This window comes from Scyliorhinus torazame, chromosome 19, assembly GCF_047496885.1.
Source record: "Scyliorhinus torazame isolate Kashiwa2021f chromosome 19, sScyTor2.1, whole genome shotgun sequence".
In the NCBI taxonomy this organism is placed as follows: Eukaryota; Metazoa; Chordata; class Chondrichthyes; order Carcharhiniformes; family Scyliorhinidae; genus Scyliorhinus; species Scyliorhinus torazame.
In genome coordinates this window covers 64,346,790-64,368,602 of record NC_092725.1, presented here as the reverse complement: position 1 = coordinate 64,368,602, position 21,813 = coordinate 64,346,790, and the positions used below count along the sequence as shown (strand labels likewise).

The window sequence follows — 21,813 nt, the reverse complement described above, 5'->3', positions numbered from 1 at the left end:
AACATAAACTACATCTTGGGAATTGTCATAAACGCTTTAATCATGGAAAATGGTTCATCTTCAAGAACCAAGAATTTCTTCCCCCCCCCACAAAAGACACTGTCCCGTAAAGGGTTAATGCAAGGACTATGGTTGCTGCTATTCCAGGAAAAGATAGCAGTTTTAAAGAAAAGATAATTAAGCAGTTTTAAATAAGCCGAGAACCACCTGACCCCGGTGGCCTGTTTACAAAAGGGTCACGTGGTGGTTTACAGCTCTGAAAAAAAACATGGCTGGAAAACCGTGTTTAAAAGCTGGTACGGCCGGTTTTGCTTCGGGGGAACAAGAAGGATTAGTTGCTCAGAGAAAGAAGGCTCCCGAGGCTCCAGACTCAGTCGAATGGAAAATAGTGAATGGAAGTTGCTCCATGTTCTGAAATTGACTGACTGCAAACTTTCTGCAAAGTCCACCTGAAAAGTAGTGCAAAAGTCATCAATTGTTTTGCAGGCTGGTGCTGACAGGCCAATCATATAACTCGGACACCATTCTGAGGACTTCATCATCCATCCTTTTCCCTGATCCATTGGCTTTTAGCAGAATTCCTCTCATTTTTGTGGCGTGTGTGTATGTCCAAGAGTGTTAGGGTATTTAGAAAGAGTAATTATTATACTTTCATATTTCATACTGTATGTTGATAAAGTTTAGGGTTAGGAATTGATACATAATCTGAATCTTTCTCCAAACAATAAAAACAGGAGAGAATATTCCTATTTCTGCAGTAATTATATTTTACCGGAGATGTTGCTTGAAGAAACAGATTGTACGCATTAAATGGTTTATTAATAGAACATAGAACAATACAGCGCAGTACAGGCCCTTCGGCCCACGATGTTGCACCGAAACAAAAGCCATCTAACCTACACTATGCCATTATCATCCATATGTTTATCCAATAAACTTTTAAATGCCCTCAATGTTGGCGAGTTCACTACTGTAGCAGGTAGGGCATTCCACGGCCTCACTACTCTTTGCGTAAAGAACCTACCTCTGACCTCTGTCCTATATCTATTACCCCTCAGTTTAAAGTTATGTCCCCTCGTGCCAGCCATATCCATCCGCGGGAGAAGGCTTTCACTGTCCACCCTATCCAACCCCCTGATAATAATTTTGTTGTTTATGGAGTGGTCATTCTACGATTCATAAGTAATGTACGTGTTTGGTCATATAGTTAGCTGGAGAAATCATTTAAATATTTGCTGTGACTCGGGATGGTGGAACTAGAGATAGACAGTGCATTCCTCCATCCCAGTCGTAACAACTGCAGGTTGAAAGTTTTTAAAAGGGCAATGAGGACTGTGGTTTGAATTAGTGATCCACTAACAGAACCCGGAGAGCATGGTTTTGGAATGTGAGACTAGGCAGCTCGTCACTGATTGCAAACAAAAACAGACATTTTGCCATCTTTCATTCCAGAAAGTGTTGTCTCTCAGAGACAGCGTTGTCACCACGACAGCACCATCACCACAGAATCTGGAGTCTTTCCTGAAATTCTTCCCCCAGTTTAAAAAAAAAAGGTAATTTTTCCAACTGCTGTTCAGCTATTGTGGCATTGTGTGGATGCTGCGGTTCCCCACTAAATGTCAGTCAATGTGCACTCTAAACAATTATTGTTGTGCGTGGCCCGTTCATTTTAATGTGCGGCACCTTGAAACATTTTTACACAGCGACACCGAGTATCTTAAAGGGGCAGTACCTTCCACGTTGCTCTGCAAGTATTCAGGCATGCAGTTTAGAGGGAACACTGCTGACAGACACTGGGCACCAAAGGAATATCACCACTTAAAGCACTTTTAGGTGCTTCAAAATCAGAACAAAGCCCCATATCCAGGGATTTCTTCCTGGCTCTCCCAATCAAGTACTGGAACTTTTACAAAATAGCTGAATACACCATGTGAAAGGGACTTCCACTGATCTAATGCCAATATTACAAGGGCTGATCAGTGAAACAATCAAGGAAGTTCCTGGTATACATAATCGGAATCTTTCTCTAAACAATAAAAATAGGCGAGAATATTCCTATTTCTGCAGTAATTATACTTCACCGGAGGTGTTGCTTGAAGAAACAGATTGTACGCATTTTGTTGTGAGCTGCCTTCTGAGCATGATCGTCGCAGGCAGACAGCACCCATGACAGGATCTACCACTGCTTTACAGGGTAGAGGAGGCAGAACCCCTCAACAGCCTCACAGTGCAAAGAAGTGGTCAAATGGCCAACTAAAAGGTACACTGCCCCATCTCAGATAAAAACCTGTTGCGGCAAAAAAAATTCTCTATGAAAAAAATTACTTAATTGCTGCCCTCATTGAACACGACAGATGCGGCACTAACACGTTGAGGTTTGCTGATCAGTGATCTGAAATTCGCCTTCTGGCCTTTCCCTCCTGGTCAACAAACTCATCGAGGAGTTTAATGGGCAGTTAATCGGAAGCAAGTGGGTTCCCAGCTCCCCGTAACCCTAAAACCCTCGCTTTGAAAATTTCAGCACATCCCAGAGGCACCTGAACACCAATAAGCCAGGCAGCAGTCTTCCTGTTCTTGCCCCAACGCCGCCTGCCCCAGGCACTTGAACATTCTGGCCTATATTTCAGCTCAATAACTTGTGAAAAACTACATCAAATCAAGGAAATTGGTGAGGGGTAAGTGTGGCTCATAATCTAGAGTTTGGCCCATAATCTAGAGTTCTACCATATTCTTCACATGAAAGCACAATTCGCTAATGAAATAAATGTAATAACTGTTATAAGATATACAGAAACCTGGCACAGGCACATGTCTGATTTATCTCAGAGCCCAATGTAGAGATGACCCCAGTTCCAGATCAACAGCAGGTTTATTTATATTACTTTAAAATATCTGAGAGCTCTCAGGCGTTTTAAATTTTTTTTACATGCGTGGCATCAGCCAGAACTCAGGGGCGAAATTCTCCCCCAAGCGTCAGCGGCCGCTGTCAGTTTCCCGCGCATGCGCAGTGGGGAGAGTCTCTTCCGCCTCCGCCATGGTGGAGGCCGTAGCGGAGGCGGAAGGGAAAGAGTGCCCCCACGGCATAGGCCCGCCCGCGGATCGGTGGGCCCCGATCGCGGGCCAGGCCACCGTGGGGGCACCCCCCGGGGTCAGATCGCCCCGCGCCCCCCCCCAGGACCCCGGAGCCCGCCCACGCCGCCTGGTCCCGCCGGTAAATACCAGGTTTGATTTACGCCGGCGGGACAGGCAATTTCTGGGCGGGACTTCGGCCCATCCGGGCCGGAGAATCCAGCGGGGGGTCCCGCCAACCGGCGCGACCCGATTCCCGCCCCTGCCCAATCTCCGGTACCGGAGACTTCGGCGGGGGCGGGATTCACGGCGGCCTACGGCCATTCTCCGACCCGGCGGGGGGTCGGAGAATGACGCCCCAGGTTTTTTCTCTCGAAGCTTCTCTGCTTCCTCACTTTGCCCACTAGCTTAATCATAGAATCATAGAATTTACAGTGCAGAAGAATGCCCATCGAGTCTGCATCGGCTCTTAGAAAGAGCACCCTACCCAAGCCCACACCTCCACCTTATCCCCACAACCCAGTAACCCCACACAACACTAAGGGCAATTTTGGACACTAAGGGCAATTTAGCATGGCCAATCCACCTAACCTGCACATTTTGGACTGTGGGAGGAAACCGGAGCACCCGGAGGAAACCCACGCACACACGGGGAGAATATGCAGACTCCGTACAGACAGTGACCCATGCCAGGAATCAAACCTGCGACCCTGGAGCTGTGAAGCAATTGTGCTGACCACTATACTACCGTACTGCCCTCAAGTACAACTATCAAGTCCAGTTTCATAGATTTACCAAAGCAGGTGGATTAGTTGCCGTTGAGAATTTACTCTTCACTGCGAATCCAACAGTATTTCTTGTTCACCTGCGGACCTAAGGGGAAGGAAAAACTGTTGTGAATTAAAACTTATTGAACTATTGACACTTTCAGCTGTAAAGTTTCATTGCGTATACTTCCATACAGGGCTCGATATGGCTTATATGGCATACATTTCCATACAGGTTTATATGGGGACAAAACTGGCAGGATCATATTCTACGTTTGTTTCTCCCTTGACCAGGCTTCTTTCGAGCAGAGAAATATCTTCAACGGTGCAACACAGATATTGCAGAAGGAGAGTGGAATTTAACAACTTTAAGGCTGAAATGAGTAGAATTGAGGCAGCAAGAAACCCTATGTGCATGCACGAAGGTGAGAAGCTTATTTGATAGGAACGCAAATACTAATCCTCCTCTTTTATGGGTCATATACTTTTGAGAGAACTTTGGTTGAATTTTTAAGGATAGCCTTCTATGTGGTCTGTCTATTTTTAAGGATAGCCTTCTATGTGGTCTGTCCTATTTGAGAATAAGCCCTACTTCTTGGATGATATTCTGGTGGAGGAGAGAGAGGAAGACAGATTTTGAAAAAGAAACCCTATGTGCATGCACGAAGGTGAGAAGCTTATTTGATAGGAACGCAAATACTAATCCTCCTCTTTTATGGGTCATATACTTTTGAGAGAACTTTGGTTGAATTTTTAAGGATAGCCTTCTATGTGGTCTGTCTATTTTTAAGGATAGCCTTCTATGTGGTCTGTCCTATTTGAGAATAAGCCCTACTTCTTGGATGATATTCTGGTGGAGGAGAGAGAGGAAGACAGATTTTGAAAAAGGATTCAATCTCATTTCAGGTACATTAATGCACATTACTAGACGGAAGTAAGCTCCGATTCAGAGTTCTTGTGTCAACAATGCTTGCAGATTTTAAATTTTACATCTGATAAGCCAGAGGGCAAATGAATTTATTTTTCAGATATAATTACAAGACAAGCAAAAAAAACAATAAAATCAATAAAATAAGTTTGGAATAATCGGGTGACCCAAACTGAAAGGTCATTCTGCACACAGCTCTGAGCTCAGAAGTTAACCTTTGGGAGGTCAGGACAGGTGATAAACAGCCTCAAATATTTTCAGTAGAATAGCAGAATCGCAAACATTTTAGGGAAAACAAAAAAAAGACAACATTATTCAAGAACCTGAAATGCTGACCCTCGGGACTGTCAATGGGAAAGCTTCTCAGCTTTCCACATCGAAGTGACTGGCCCTCCGGAAGACTGGCTGCGAGCTCCAGAGGAAAGCAACTCTAAGGGTTGAGAACTGACTGCAAGATTGAAAATAGCCACTTGAGGGAGCCATTCACCGCAAAGGTTTACTTTTAAAACGACTGAACATTATCGACCAGCCCTTCGCACTATATAGCTTTCTGTCAACAGGTCGGAACCTGGCCAGGGCAAACTACACAAATAAAAACCAAGTGAGAGCAAAGCGTTAAACAATTAAATCTTGTACTAACATCTGGGAGATTTTTTTAATTGGCCTCGTCAGCTGGAATACAAAAAAAAGACACCAGAAATGAGAGCAGGGTGGACAATAATTGCGCGCCCACAGCTGGAACGTAAACTCTAATATATTTCTCCAGAGGCCCATGAACTGTCACCCGGCACAACTATACATTCGGACTCAAACTACCTGTAGGGCTGGTTTAGCTCAGTGGGCTAGATAGCTGGTTTGTGATGCAGACCAAGGCCAGCAGCGCGGGTTCAATTCCCGTACCAGCTTACCCGAACAAGTGCCGGAATGTGGCGAAGAGGGGCTTTTCACAGTAACTTCATACTTGTGACAATAAACTGTTATTATTATTAATAAACTATGCTCCTGCTTCTCTGGCAACTTTAGGGCAATCCAAATGTTGAAGTCAGATCCTGCAGAAATGAAAAATTTGCATTCCTTTCCCATGCTCAACATACTGCTCTCTAGAACGCGGTGACTCTCTCCCACAGATGCTCTTCCTACGTCTCTCATAACCGTACTAAGCTTCTAAAACTTAATTCTAAAACTAACACCATCTCTAACCTTTATTACACTCCGTATGCTTCACCCGATGTCTGTGTCTATGTATTTGCATTGCGTATTTATCGTATATCCTATGTTTTTTCATGTGCGGAACAATCTGTCTGGACTGTACGCAGAACAATACTTTTCACTGTACCTCGGGTGCATGTGACACTAAACCCAAATCCAAATAAACGTCAACATGAGCTCTCATGGCAAAAATTCCTGTTTCGTACCTTCAGAAATCAGCTGGTGAAAGGATCACAGTTTATCTATTTGTCCAAACCTCGTGGTTTATAACCAGGCTGAACATGTCTTGCACAGTGAATGTTTCTAAAAAATAGAATATTAGAAATTGCAACTGGGCAAAATAAAAGACAATTTAAAATGTGCGGTGATGTCCTGTAACGTGATAGAAAGGCTCATGTCAGAAGTTCTAAAGCTTATAAACTCTCACGGATGCAGTCACTTAAGAGGTTCCAGTATTGGACTCAATCCAGAGGACACGAGTTCAGAACCTACCACAAACAAGTAATTTGTGGTCAGGCGTCAAAAGGACCATGAAGGTTGTTGAACTGTTGTAAAAAATGGAACAGATTCGCTGATGTAAGTTCACAGCAGGTAGGCTGCTGGCCTTACCTGCTCCGGACTATATACAACTTCAGTCCCACGCTCTGTGGTTGACTCAATGTCCCCAGAACAGCCACGAAGAAAGGACAATAGAGAGAGTGAAGAAAAATATTTTTGATGCTTCCACCACTGTGTGCAGGCTGGGAGCGGCAGGTCAGCAGGATAGAAGTCAGAATACTATGTGCTGGAGGAGAGCAGCACTGGTAAGAGTTCAGGAGAGACAGCAGAATGGAACTGGCCCAGGAGAGGTGCGAGCACTCCCCAGTGAGCTGTGGAGGCAGACACATGATGACTCGCACACTAGAAGATGTCCTCCTCCTGCCATCAAACAAGTGAAATTTTTATTTTATGTAGATGTCTAGTAATTTTCCCTCTCCTTAGCATATTTAAGGGGCATCTTGACAAATACATGAATAAGATGGGAATAAAGGGATACGGACCCAGGAAGTGTAGAAGATTTTAGTTTAGATGGGCAGCATGGTCGGCACAGGCTTGGAGGGTCGAAGGGCCTGTTCCTCTGCTGTACTTCTCTTTGTTCTCTGTTCTTGTTCTTTATATCCCAAATTAAAATTGGAAATGTTGCCCACTCGAGAATTCTTAGATAGTAAGACTTTGATCACGTCAATTCCTTTCTGGAAGGGAGGTTAAGAGTACAAAAATCCCAAGTGACAAAATCTGAGATGGTGAACATGCAGAAATACATCTTTTGGAACAGGGTTTCAGTCCATTAGCTACAAAACAGGTGTTTAATTTGTGATAAATGTAGAAATTTTAGAGATATTGTATTATATGTAGTTAGTGGTTAAAAGCCTGGGTTCGTATGTGGGTGCTGCAGTCATGTTTTTAAAAATCCTGGTCTGAAAAACAGCTCGACGTTTTGAAGGCAGGGGTGCAATTAAAGTATCATAAAAGTTTGGGCTAATGGGCTTTTGTTTATATTGAGAGGGTTCCCTGGGGAGTAGATAATTAGAGACATTGTGTTCAGCTCAGCAAGACGATGGATCTAATGAGAGGAGCCAGGGTTGAAGCAGCTTCCGGAGGTTCAGTTCAGTTTGGATCTGACTGTGAACAGACAAGCTTCTTCTCTCCCAGCAGTTTAGTTCAAAAAGATCTTTGCCTGTGAACAGAACAGGTTACTGAAAAGGCAAGACTGTGCAAGCTTTTTCTGGTGGATCTCTTTCTCAAAGTGGTTTGTCCAAGACATCTCTTTACAGCAAGTATTCCTGGATTGGCTAACTGCATTTAAAAATGGATTGTGACCCAAGATGGTGATAATAATGTTAATTATTAAATGTGCTATTAGATTTTTTTCTTAAAATCAATAGCAATAATAATCTTTAATGGTGTTAGAAGTAGGCTTACATTAACACTGCAATGAAGTCACTGTGAAAAGCCCCTAGTTGCCACATTCCGGCGCCTGCTCGGGTACACAGAGGGGGAATTCAGAATGTCCAAATTACCTAACAGCAGGAAACCGGAGCACCCCAGAGGAAACCCACGCAGAAACAGGGAGAACTTATGCATACACATAATAAACTCTATCATCAATACTTCACACATTTCATGGTCAGAAAAACTGTATAGTTGTAGAATCACTCAAGTAATGGTGTTTACTTTCAGATCTGAAGAAGTCGTTCTCACCTGTGCGATCTAGGCTATTAGCTAAAAGAGGAATATGACAAAAGGTCTGGTAAGTGTTTTGCAAAACAATAAGATACCTTATTGTAAATAGTACCTGTACATTTTATGCAATTCCAAATCAGTGAGAGTCTCAAGTATAGTGACACAAAGTAAAAGCTTTGTTGTAACTATTTAGGTTGTAACTAAAGAAACTGGTTTATGTGGTACTGCTACACCAAAATTACAGATAAACCTGTTCCTCAAGCCAAAGGCACTTTCATCGTGACCCATTGTTGTTTCTAGTACAGCAGAGACGATAATTTATTCCGAACATGCTGTTCGATTTGTTTCTTCAAATCAATTGTAATAATAATCTTTATTAGTGTCACAAGTAGGCTTACATTAACACTGCAATGAAGTTACTGTGAAAAACTCCTAGTTGCCACACTCCGTTGCCTGTTCAGGTACACAGAGGGAGAGTTCAGAATGTTCAATTCACCTGTCAGGCACTAAACTATTAGAAGATAACAGTTAGGAATTAGTGTTTCATTGTCATTGTTAAGCATTGTTTAACTGGTAATTGTAAGCTATTTTCTTGTGTGATATTAAAGGTATTTTAACCCTGTGTTAGTAAATACCGTACCTTATTTCTTTGTATAATCACTCCTGGAGTTGAGGTATCCTTTCCTCGGTCTTACAAAATTAAAGTACAGTATCCTAGCCACTGCTGGGGTCTGGTCTGGGATCATAATAAATTTGTAAAGTGAAATTCAACACAGAAAAAGTGAACAGATCCCACATGAAATCATACAGCTCCTACACTGTTAAATTGCAAGGGCAGTACATAGTACTCACAGCCTTGGGAGGTACACTACAAATAACTCATTCTGTTTAATACTAAGCAATGTTTCTTTTGTGCCTGGTAGAGGAAGTCAGGATGAGCTTTGCCTGTCAACCTGGCTTGACCATGTATTTTGTCCTGACTATTCTCAGCTGCGTGTCAGTCATGGCTCAGTTGGTACCATTCTCGTCACAGTCACAACATTCCTGGATTCACGATCAGCTCCAGTTCCGGACTTGAGCACAAAAATAAGGGTTGACATTCCAATGCCACATTGAGGGAGTGCTGCACCATTGCACTTGCCACCTCTCGATTGGTTAAGTCAACACCCCCATCTGTCGTCTTAGGTGAATGCAAAAATCGTATGGCACAATTTCTTAGACAAGCGAGGGGGGGGGGGGGTGGGAGGGGTTTCTTGGTGTCTTTGCCGATTTTTATCCCTTAATCAATATCACAAAAAAATAAACAATGATCTGGTCATCACTGCGTTGCTGTTTGTGGGAACTTGCTCTGTGTAAAGTGCTTGACACCAGCGATTGCAATTCAAGAATGCTTCATTGGCTGTACCGCACTCTGAGACATCCGATAGTCATGGAAAGCGTCTTATAAACAAAGATACCTTAAGAAACATACAGAGCTTACCCTGCCAGGCTCCCATCTGAAATGCCACCCCACCCCCACAACCTTCTTCCCCCCCCCCCCCAAAACCTCTCTTCCATCCCCAGGCAAACATCGGGGGATCCTTTGCTGGAAGGAAGAAGCGGAACAGAAAGCACCAGGGTTGCTCTTGCATACCACTTACTGATCAATCCGCAACATTGCAGGACAGAAGCCGGAGATCAGGCTGTCACCAATGCTATGAGAAGGAAGAAAGTACTTTCAAGAAATTTACCCTGAGGAGACGACTCAGGTACTCAGGCAACTAAATATTAAAGCAACTGATGTTGCCCCCAAGAAAGAATTGATATTTATAATCCCATCTTTCACAGCTTCAGGACGACCCACTTCAAATTATAACAGTGAGCGCACTTCCGAATTATATGTTCAGATGAATTAGGAGGAGAGGGCCATTCAGCCCCTCAAGCCTGCTCCACCATTCAATAAGATCATAGTCATAGAATCATACAATTTACAGTGCAGAAGGAGGCCATTTGGCCCATCGAGTCAGCACCGGCTATTGGAAAGAGCACCCTACCCAAGCCCCCCCCCACCCCCCACCCCCCCCCCCTCCCCCTATCCCCATAACCCAGTAACCTCACCCAACACTACGGGCAATTTTGGACACTAAGGGCAATTTAGCATGGCCAATCCACCTAACCTACACATCATTGGACTGTGGGAGGAAACCGAAGCACCCAGAGGAAACCCACACACACATGGGGAGAAATTGCAGACTCCGCACAGACAGTGACCCACCGGGAATCGAACCTGGGACCCTGGAGCTGCGAAGCAATTGTGCTAACCACTATGCTATCGTGCTGCCCTTCTGATTGTAACCACAGCTCAACATTCTACATGATGGTGACAGGGTTATGTAGCTGCAAGCACCCGCAGACAGCAATTTAATAATGACCAGACAACCTGTGTTTCAAAGTCATGCTAATTGCACGATGAACTCCCTTTAATTTCACTGAATACTGTCTTGGGAACTTTTGTGCCCACCACGAGGGTGGATAGAAACCTCTGATACAATGCCTCATCCAGAAGTGCTTCCGCAACCTTCGACTGTACAGCATTCCTTCAGACTACATTGAAGCGGCAACCCGGGTTATCGACTCACATCCGATCTGAAATTGGACCCAAGATCTTCTAACAGAGAGCGGAGAATATTACCGGTGAACTGAGACTGATACCTAATGGCATAGAGTTAACTAGCAATTTCCTTTATATTGCATAATAAAGAAAGATCTGTGGCCAAATTCTCCGGTAACAGCGCAATGTCCGCCGACTGGCGCCAAAAATGGCGCAAATCAGTCGGGCATCGTGCCGCCCCAAAGGTGCGGAATCCTCCGCATCTTGGGGGGCCGAGCTCTAACCTTGAGGGGCTAGGCCCGCACCGGACTGATTTCCGCCCCGCCAGCTGGCGGAAGTGCCCCGCCAGCTGGCGCGGAAATGACATTGCCGGGCGGCTCATGCACGGGAGCGTTTGCGGCCGCTCACGGAATCCCCGCGCATGCGCTGTGGAGGGAGTCTCTTCCGCCTCCGCCATGGTGGAGACCGTGGCAAAGGCGGAAAGAAAAGAGTGCCCCCACGGCACAGGCCCGCCCGCGGATCGGTGGGCCCCGTGGGGGCACCCCCCCCGGGGCCAGATCGCCCCCAGGACCCCCCCAGGACCCCGGAGCCCGCCCGCGCCGCCTTGTCCAGGCGGTAAGGTAGGTGTTTTAATCCACGCCGGCGGGACAGGCATTCTAGCAGCGGGACCTCGGCCCATCCGGGCCGGAGAATCGCGGGGGGGGGCCGCCAACCGGCGTGGCGCGATTCCCGCCCCCGCCGAATCTCCGGTGCCAGAGAATTCTGCAACAGGCGGGGGCGGGATTCACGCCACCCGGCGGGGGGGGTCGGAGAATCTCGCCCCTGGTCATTGACACAAAATTAATTAGCAAGTTATTTCCAATTTTAAAAAGAGGATAATGAATTAAGAATTTAATACAATGAAAATGTGAAAAGCTATCTGTAAGAACACTTTACCTCTTTATTACATAGTAAAAGTAAAATAAAGTCACCATAGTCCCAGATGACCATTGGCTGCATTCCCCTTTGAGGGAAAGATAGCTGCCTGGTGATGATTAACCAGAGGGTCACCACACCTCAGGCGAGGGGCAAGATTGAGAAGGCGAGGCCTTCATGAATAACCTCATCTGGTACGGGAATTGAACTCGCGCTGTTGGCCTCGGTCTGCATCACGAACCAGCTGTCCAGCCAATTGACTGGCCCCTCTTTCCTATATATACGGTAACTAGCTCCCTGAAATGAAGAATAAACAAACCCATCTCTTGTGGAACCCTTCATTTGCTCCTCTTAGGGCAAACTTCACCTTCTCTAAATGCAGGAACTCCATTAGATCCCCCAGCCATGCCGAGGCACATGGTGCACAAGCTGACCTCCACCCCAACAGGACCTGTCTACGAGTGATCAGCGAGGCAAAGGCTGAAACATCTGCCCCCGCTCCCGCCTGCAACCCGCCAGGTCTGACAGGCCGAATATAGCTCCAAATCCACATGCAAGATCGCTGGCATAGTGCTGAAGAGTGACCTCCAAAATTTCACCAACTTCAGGCAGGATCAGAATAATAATAATCTTTTATTGTCACAAGTAGGCTTGCATTAACAGTGCAATGAAGTTACTGTGAAAATCCCCTAGTCGCCACACTCCAGCGCCTGTTCGGGTACACAGAGGGAGAATTCAGAATGTCCAAATTACCTAACAGCAGGAAACCGGAGCACCCTGAGGAAACCCACGCAGACACAGGGAGACTCCGCACAGACAGTAACCCAAGCCGGGGATCGAACCTGGGACCCTGGAGCGGTGAAGCAAAAGTGCTAACCACTGTGCAACCATGCCGCCCACTTTTGTTTTATATGTACATGATTAGCAGGGCCCCTCCCACACCATTCACAAATACCCTCCAACCCCCTTAAACAACGGGGTCATCCTCGACTTTGTCAAGTGCTCTCTGTGCACCTCCTTTAGCTGCATCAACCCCAGCCTCGCACTAGGTTGAGGCATTCACCCTCCGCAGCATCTCACACCACAATCACAGCTCGAGCAACATCCTCAACTCCTCCTCCTACTTGTCCTTGACCCCCCTCTAGGGACACCGTTTCTTCTTTCAAAACCATCCTATAAATGACCCCACCCTCCAATCCCATCAATGACAACATCTCCTCCAGCAATGAGGAGGAAAGTGTTGTCGGAAAAGCCAGAAACCCAAACTTTGCCTCCAACCCCTCCAAACCACCTTTCCAGAAACAAGTCCTTCATCACCATCACCCCTCTTTCCTCCCATTCCTGAAACTTTGCATCCATCTCATCAGCTCAAACCCATGGTTCATTCGGATCAGCGTCAACCTCAATCCCGCCCCAACCTAAAATGCTGCTGAAATTGCCTCCATATTATCAGCGTGGCAACCACCACAGGACTCCCTGAACACTCCCTGGGGTAACTGGGAGCGGTGCCATTGTCAATGTCCGCAACCCCGACCCCCTACAAGAACCTGCCTCCATCCTCACCCACAAAGCCTCCGTCTCCCTACTCCAACCCCGAACCTTCGCTGCATTTGCTGCACAGGAATAGGACAAGAAGTTTGGAAGGCATGACTGCCGCACTCTCTGAGGTACTGTCTTCCTAATCCTAGCCACCGTACCCACTCAGAAAAATGACAAAACCAGCACGGTTTTGAGAAGGGGAGGTCGTGTCTCACTAACTTGATAGAGTTTTTCGAGGAGGTCACAAAGATGATTGATGCAGGTAGGGCAGTGGATGTTGTCTGTATGGACTTCAGTAAGGCCTTTGACAAGGTCCCTCATGGCAGACTGGTACAAAAGGTGAAGTAACAAGGGATCAGAGATGAGCTGGCAAGATGGATACAGAACTGGCTAGGTCATAAAAGGAGAGAGTAGCAATGGAAGGATGCTTTTCTAATTGGAGGGCTGTGACTAGTGGTGTTCCGCAGGGATCAGTGCTGGGGCCTTTGTTTGTAGTATATATAAATGATTTGGAGGAAAATGTAACTGGTCTATTTATTAAGTTTGTGAATGACACAAAGGTTGGTGGAATTGCGGATAGTGATGAGGACTGTCAGAGGATACAGCAGGATTTAGATTGTTTGGAGACTTGGGCCTAGAGATGGCAGATGGAATTTAATCCGGACAAATGTGAGGTAATGCATTTTGGAAGGTCTAATGCAGGTAGGGAATATATAGTGAATGGTAGAACCCTCAAGAGTATTGACAGTCAGAGAGATCTAGGTGTACAAGTCCACAGGTCACTGAAAGGGGCAACACAGGTGGAGAAGGTAGTCAAGAAAGTATACGGCATGCTTGCCTTCATTGGCCGGGGCATTGAGTATAAGAATTGGCAACTCATGTTGCAGCTGTATAGAACCTTAGTTAGGCCACACTTGGAGTATAGTGTTCAATTCTGGTCACCACACTACCAGAAGGATGTGGAGGCTTTAGAGAGGGTGCAGAAGAGATTTACCAGGATGTTGCCTGGTATGGAGGGCATTAGCTATGAGGAGAGGTTGAATAAACTTGGTTTTTGTTCTCACTGGAACGAAGGAGGTTGAGGGGTGACCTGAGTGGATAGTCAGAGACGTTTTCCCAGGGTAGAGGGGTCAATTACTAGGGGGCATAGGTTTAAGGTGCGAGGGGTAAGGTTTAGAGATGTACGAGGTAAGTATATTACACAGAGGGTAGTGTGTGCCTGGAACTCGCTGCCGGAGGAGGTGGTGGAAGCAGGGACGATAGTGACATTTAAGGGGCATCTTGACAAATACATGAATAGGATGGGAATAGAGGAATACAGACCCCAGAAGTGGAGAAGATTTTAGTTTAGACGGGCAGCATGGTCGGCGCAGATTTGGAGGGCCAAAGGGCCTGTTCATGTTCTGTACTTTTCTTTGTTCTACCTACCAGACTTGCAAAGTTCAACTTCTGAAGCCAGGCCCAATCCCGGGTCACCTGCACTCCCAAATACCTGGGGCGAGATTCTCCGACCTCCCGCCGGGTCAGAGAATCGCCAGGGGCTGGCGTGAATCCCGCCCCCGCTGGTTGCCGAAGTCTCCGGCACCAGAGATTCGGCGGGGGCGGGAATCGCACCGCGCCGGTTGGTGGGCCCCCCCCCGCTCGATTCTCCAGCCCGGATGGGCCGAAGTCCCACCACTAAAATGCCTGTCCCGCCGGCGTAAATTAAACCACCTACCTTACCGGCGGGACAAGGCGGCGCGGGCGGGCTCCGGGGTCCTGGGGGGGGCCCGGGGCGATCTGGCCCATCGGGGCCCACCGATCCGCGGGCGGGCCTGTGCTGTGGGGGCACTCTTTCCCTTCCGCCTCCGCCACGGTCTCCACCATGGCGGAGGCGAAAGAGACTCCCTCCACTGCGCATGCGCGGGAATGCTGTCAGCGGCCACTGACGCTCCCATGCATGCGCCGCACGGAGATGTCATTTCCGCGCCAGCTGGCGGGGCACCAAAGGCCTTTTCCGCCAGCTGGCGGGGCGGAAATTCGTCCGGCGCCGACCTAGCCCCTCAATGTTGGGGCTCGGCGCCCAAAGATGCGGAGCATTCCGCACCTTTGGGGCGGCGCGATGCCCGTCTGATTTGCGCCGTTTTGGGCGCCAGTCGGCGGACCTCGCGCCATTTCCGGAGAATTTCGCCCAAGAAGTGGGTCATTGCCACCTGAAATGGCAACCCCCATACTCCGACTCCCGCCCGAAATAGCAACCACCATACTCCGACTCCCGCCCGAAATAGCAACCCCCATACTCCGACTCCCGCCCGAAATAGCAACCCTCATACTCCGACTCCTGGCCCTGGAGAAGACACCAAAAAACACTCACTTTTACCCAAGTTCAGCTTGTAACCTGAAAATGCCCCAAATCTCTGAAATAATCCCATTATATCTCCCACAGAAGAGCTCGGGTCCGAAATATACAACAGGCCATCAGCATACAGGAACACCTCATGTTCCAGCTATTCCAGAGCTACCAGTGCGGAATTTCAGTTTATCACTGGCATCATTCCCATGAATTTGCCATTCTACCGGCGGGAATGGTTGCTGATTTCGATATACGCAGAATCTTGTGTCATCAGGATTTGACGCTTCGCAATTACACTGTAAATTTCTATAATAAGGTGCTTTTTTTTATTATTACATCTCATCTCACATGGAACTAATTCAGAAATTACCTCCTCCCAGCAAACTTTAGTCCTGTAAACACGGATTCAGAATACTCCACACCTCTGCCTATTTCCACATATTTCCTATCATCGCACTACCTTTTCTCTTAGGTGCTCCATACTTGTAAAATGTTATATGGGTTCTTCTGAACATTTTGTCTGAGATTCTCTCTGCACAGTGTCAACTTAACCACTTTCCTTATTTTAACATGTTCTCTCTTTTCTTTAGCCGCCACTTTCCAGAAACTGCCTTCTTTCGTGAGAATGCAGAATAAATAATCCCCATTAAAAACGTTTTTAAAATATCCCTTTATTGATCTACAATCTTGTGAGCCAATTTCTCGGTCCGCCATACCCTAACCATCTCAATCCTCTTCTTTTGGCAATTTGCTCCATTCCAATCTACTTACTTTTGTAACAACCTTTCCCCTATTCCACTTGGGCCGTAAAACTCATCCTGGTCAGCGCACCCAAGGTGCTCACCCACATTTACTGCATCTACCCGATATACCCGGTTATTTATAAATCTAGCAATACCCTCTTCATATGGCATGTGAACCTGCTGCTTGGCACAATTTAAGAATTCCATCCCACTTTAACCCCTCCCGGTCGACAGACAGATAATTAAAATCGCCTAGAACAGTAATTGTTATTCCTACTCATCCCCCTAATCCTGTTTAAAGACATCCTCGTCTATTTCCTTCCCACCATCAGGGGAACTGCAGTACAATCCCACTAATGTAGCAATCACTTAAATCTCACACTATCCAATCCTCTCTACATTAGTCCTCTACTGTCATTCTTCCTTTTACCTTACCTATTCTGTCCTTCCTAAAATTATAATGCGGTGTTTATTTTCCACTCATGCCCAACTTGGAGTCAGGTTTCGTTTAGCGATATTAAACTTTTTAAAGCTTCCTGTGACATAATTACTTCTAATTGTACTAGATTAGCTACCACACTGAGCTTCGCAATAAATCAACTTTATCAGTAGCTCCTCTCCAGTAGAGTTTTTCCCAAGCTGATTTCACGCTGCAATCGCGGTGCCTGTGCAAAGACGTGAAGAGGCAGAAGGGGAAAAAAAAATCAAGAAAGACATTTTCAGAATGTTAAGTTTTAAGAATCTCCAACGACGATTTACTATCTGTAAACCCAGCATCCCTCAAATAAGCCGGGCAAGGTGCACTAATTTATTAAATTACTCCCTTTCTGGGCCGGAATGGTTGATTTATTTATGCTCCTGCAATTTCAAAGAGAAAAGGGCTGGCATTTACTTAGCAATTTTCACGGTCACTGGATATCTTAATGAAGTACATGTGAAGTGTAGTCATTGTTTGTAATGCTACATTTGCAGCTTAACTGCACCCAGAGAATTACTTTAGATGTATATTTCGGATTAATATCCTGACAATTTAACAAGTAGCCCACAGACTCAAGTTATACTGTCAGCTGAACCTGTAGTCAAAGTAAGCCCAGTGACAAAGGAGCCCAGTGCACAACCTTCATTGCTGAGTGGCAACTCCATAACAACAACATCTTGCTTTCATATAATGCCTTGTGTCATTAATATAAAGAAATGTCGCAGCACGGTGGCGCAGTGGGTTAGCCCTGCTGCCTCACAGCGCCGGGGTCCCAGGTTCGAACCCGGCTCTGGGTCACTGTTCACATGGAGTTTGCACATTCTCCCCGTGTTTGCGTGGGTTTTGCCCCACAACCCAAAAGATGTGCAGGGTAGGTGGATTGGCCACGCTAAATTGCCCCTTAATTGGAAAAAATGAATTGGGTACACTAAATCAATTTAAAAACAAATAACGAAATGTCTCGGGGTAATTTGCTTCAATTTTCTCCCATTATTTTCAGCCCCGAACTGGCAGACGTTGTTCAGCTGTATAAAATGCAAGTCAGTCATGAGGAAGGCTCCAGTTGAATGTTGGGGGACTCTTAATTCGAGCGATAATTTGGCCAGCTGCCAAATGGGTCCGTCCAATGGGGCTGTACTGTACTCCGTGGACGTGGCAGGATATCCCCTGAAGATTTCTCTTGCAGGAGCACAAGGGACCCCATGCCTCTGCGCTAAGAAAATGACGGTCATCCAGGTTCGGCAAATCAGACCACTGGACCAGCATAAAGCTCAGGGAGTGAAATAATGACATTAAACGGCTAGACGGGAGGGTAATCACTTAACACTGAAGTACATCTCTACCTTTAGCTGTAGCGTGACGCAGCTGTAGAGACTCAACAAAGTCACATATACAGCTGCAGAACAAACAGAGCTTAATTCAGTCCTTAAGATCGGGATTCCACTGAATAAGCAAACTTATTCTCTGTATCTGCAGCAGGAAACAGGTGGAATGCTGATGGATTTTTTGCGCTTTTCTCCACTATTATAATTTATTGTCTGCGTTTGTTACTTGAACTGCGACGACAATGCAAACTGCCCGCCAAATGTTTCAGTATTATTCAATCATGTTCCAGTTGCCCATTAATATTGACAAGAACACAAGAGATGCAAATAAAGACGGCAGAGAACATTGGTGACACTGGCTTTTGTGAAGTGCCGCACCCAAGAAAAAAACGTAAGCTCTGGTTGCATTTTACGGGGGGGGGGCTGTACAAAACCTGGTTACCTTATTCATAAAACTGCAAACAAAGAGAGGGAGGCAAAGCAGGCCAATTTAAGAGGGGAAAGAAAAGAATACCCGGCATTTAATTTTATTCACCTCATGATTGGACTGTTCAGATTTTTTTTTTCCACGGTTAAACAATCAGCTGATCATTATTGACACCAACTCTGATCCAGGAGGCCTATGTCTCGGACATGAATACAACTTCATTTTCTGCACAATCTTTCTGCAGACTCCCAGGATTTATCAACACATGGTAGCAAATTGCAGTGGAGTTTTTAAATTAAAAACTCGACTCAATACTGCAACATAGTAGCTCAAAATGCTCTACTTGCAGGACGTTAAAACTAGAAGGTGATCATTTAAGTACCAGAAATATAAAAGACTTCTCCTCACCACAGTTAAATATGGCATGAAACATGAAAGTTAGTCAATTTGGCCATTTCATCTGTATTTCTGAGAATGTCTTTGCCGTTACGCTGCCAAGAAGATGAAAAAACTTAGCTCAAAGCACTAGCTTCCAAAGTGGCATTTGCCAAAAAACTAGGGGCGGGATTCTCCACTCTCGCGCCGAAGTGGCCGCGCCGTCGCGAACGCCGTCAAGGTTCACGACGGCGCGAAACGGCCCCGATCACGACCAATTCAGGCCCTGACAATGGGCTAGGATCGGGGCTGCGTCATCCACATGCGCCAGGCCTTGTCGCCGGCATAAAAGCGGCGCCGTATAGATGACGCGGCCGGCGCCGCATAATGGGCGTCATCCGCGCATGCGCGGGTTGGCCAGCGCCAACCCGCACATGCGTGGTTGCCGTCCTCTCTAAGTCCACCCCGCAAGAAGATGTCTGACGGATCTTGCGGGGCCGCGGAAGGAAGGAGGTCCTCCTTCAGAGAGGACGGCCCGACGATCGGTGGGCACCGATCACGGGCCACCCCACATCTGAGGTACCCCCCGGTGCAAGATCCCCCCTCGCCCCCCCGCAGGCCGCCCCCCCAGCGTTCACGCACCGCTCACGACTGCAGCGACCAGGTGTGGATGGCGCCGGGGGGAACCCACCGTTTTGGCCTGGCCGCTCGGCCCATCCGGGCTTCAGAATAGCGGGTGTGCCGGAGAATCGCCATTTTCGGTGTCTCCAGCGATTCTCCGGCCTGCGAAACTCGACCAGGCCGTTCCCGCCGCTTGGGAGAATCGCGGGAGGGCGTCGGACCGGCGTCCCGGGAAATTTTGGCGGCCCAGGCGATTCTCCCAACCGGCGCGGGAGTGGAGAATCGCGCCCCAGATGTCTGCAGATGACAGTTCCCACCGCCTGCACTGTTGCACCATAATTCCCAAGTGTGCTTAAGTAAATGGCATTAGAAACAACAATGTCTTCTTTTGGTGCCAGGATCACAGTGCCAGGAAAGAAAGAAAATTCAATTTTTAAAATTCCGTTGGACCAAAAGCTATGATAAATTGGTCTCCGAAGCGCCAATCTAACCACCATCCTCCATAAACGTGCCAACTTTGGAAAGGCAAATTTTTAAAATGATTACTGTCAATAGGTAGGTGGGGTGCACAAAATTCACTGGCAAAGCTTCGGTAAAATAAATGAGGCACATTTCAATGCACTCCGAAAAAGAATTATATCGCCAAAAAGATCGAGCGTACAGCAAACTGTCCTAGCACAGCATTTATTTTGGTCAGTGAAACTCAGAATAATGCACAATGGAAAGTTTAAGGACTCTGACTTTGTTGCCAAAGTAATGGTGGGTTTAATGGCACTCGCCATTATTTTAAAAATAAATTTGGGAGTACCCAATTGTTTTTTACCAATTAAGGGGAAACTTAGTGTGGCCAATCCACCTACCCTGCACTCTTTAGGTTGTGGGTTGAGACACGGGGAGAATGTGCAAACTCCACATGGTCAGTGACCCGGGGCCGGGATCGATTCCGGATCTTTAGCGCCGTGAAGTAGCAATGCTAACCACTACAATGCACTCGCCATTATTAATGTACAAATCATCCAGCAACTTGCAGCGAGGTAAATATCCCAAGATTAGTTAATTATCACAATTTGTGGGCAATTCTCCATTAACCTCATGAAAAGGGTGCTTGCCGTCACCCTCCCTAGAAGTTCAAAGAAACTGCGGTATTTTCGCATTAAATGCTTATTATGTCTGGTACACACTTGCATGAGTATCCTTTTAATGAGATTCAGCAGCCACAGTTTAGTTCGGAATGCTCCCGCCTCTTGAGTCACAAAGTTATAGGGTACAATTATCACTCTAAGATTTTTTTTTCAATCAAGTCTGGCACTCCAGTGCAGCAGTGAGGGAATGCTGCGCTGTCAGAGGTGCCGTTTTTCAGATCAGAACTCTGCCCTTTTAGGTGTGATCCCAAAGCATTATTTCAAAAGTGAGCAAGGAGGTTACCATGGAGTCCTGGGTCCTGGCAAATATGTTGCCTCAACCAACATAACGGAAAACAGATTATCAAGTCATTATTGCATTGCTGTTTGTGGGAGCTTTCTGTGCATAAATTGACAGCCGATTATACCATGAGCGTGGCTCGTTACGCCTGACTTGGTGATGCAACAAGGCCGTTTCTATCTCGCAAGTAGCCTCTCGTAAGATTTGCGATGCTCGGAACGCCTCGTGAAATCTAACGAGATCTCACGAGACATCGCTGGGCAAGATCCAGATCAACACAGGCTCATTTAAATATATCTCCAGGAACTAACGGCCTCGTGTGACAGACCTCGCCAGGGCGCAGGTTGGCACTGGTGCACACAAACGTGGACCAGGCGTCACAGCACCTGGGGCGGATCATCTAGGCCATCGGAGATCCCGGATGGTCAGGCTCGGGATGGTGTGGGACTCTTACACTCCACTGGGCACTGTGGCAATGCCAGCCTGGCACCTGTCAGGTTGCCCATGCCAGGGATCAGGCCCGAGGGTACCCTGGCTGTAAGAAATGGGATGGTTGGGTGGGTGCGGGAGGGACGCTTGAGGACCCCCTAAGAGGTAAGTTGGGGCAGTGAGGGGTCTAGAGGCCGCGGTGGAGAATCCAATGGGCAGATGTTGAAAGAGCGGGCTGAAATGAGGTAAGTGTGGCCTGTATGGGGCATTCCTGACCGAGGCAAAAATAAATAACATAGTGGGGTCATCCCCGGCACTATACGCGGCCAAAATGGAACAGTTTTTGCGCACCAAATCCTGCTCTTTACTACAGACAATGGCTACACTTAAAAGTACTTTAATGGCTGTAAGTCAATCAGGC

At 46.8% G+C, this 21,813-nt stretch overlaps 1 protein-coding gene across 3 annotated transcripts in view; it reads right to left on the bottom strand.

Moving 5' to 3' along the window:
- The window catches only part of LOC140396178 (zinc finger protein 800-like), a 162,111-nt gene that overhangs the window by 60,486 nt on the left and 79,812 nt on the right, over positions 1-21,813 (bottom strand). For all 3 annotated transcript variants that reach the window (XR_011936475.1, XM_072484441.1, XM_072484440.1), the window contains exon 2: positions 3,865-3,942. The gene's annotated coding sequence lies outside the window, so the exon portion shown is untranslated. The remainder of the gene's footprint in view (positions 1-3,864; positions 3,943-21,813) is intronic.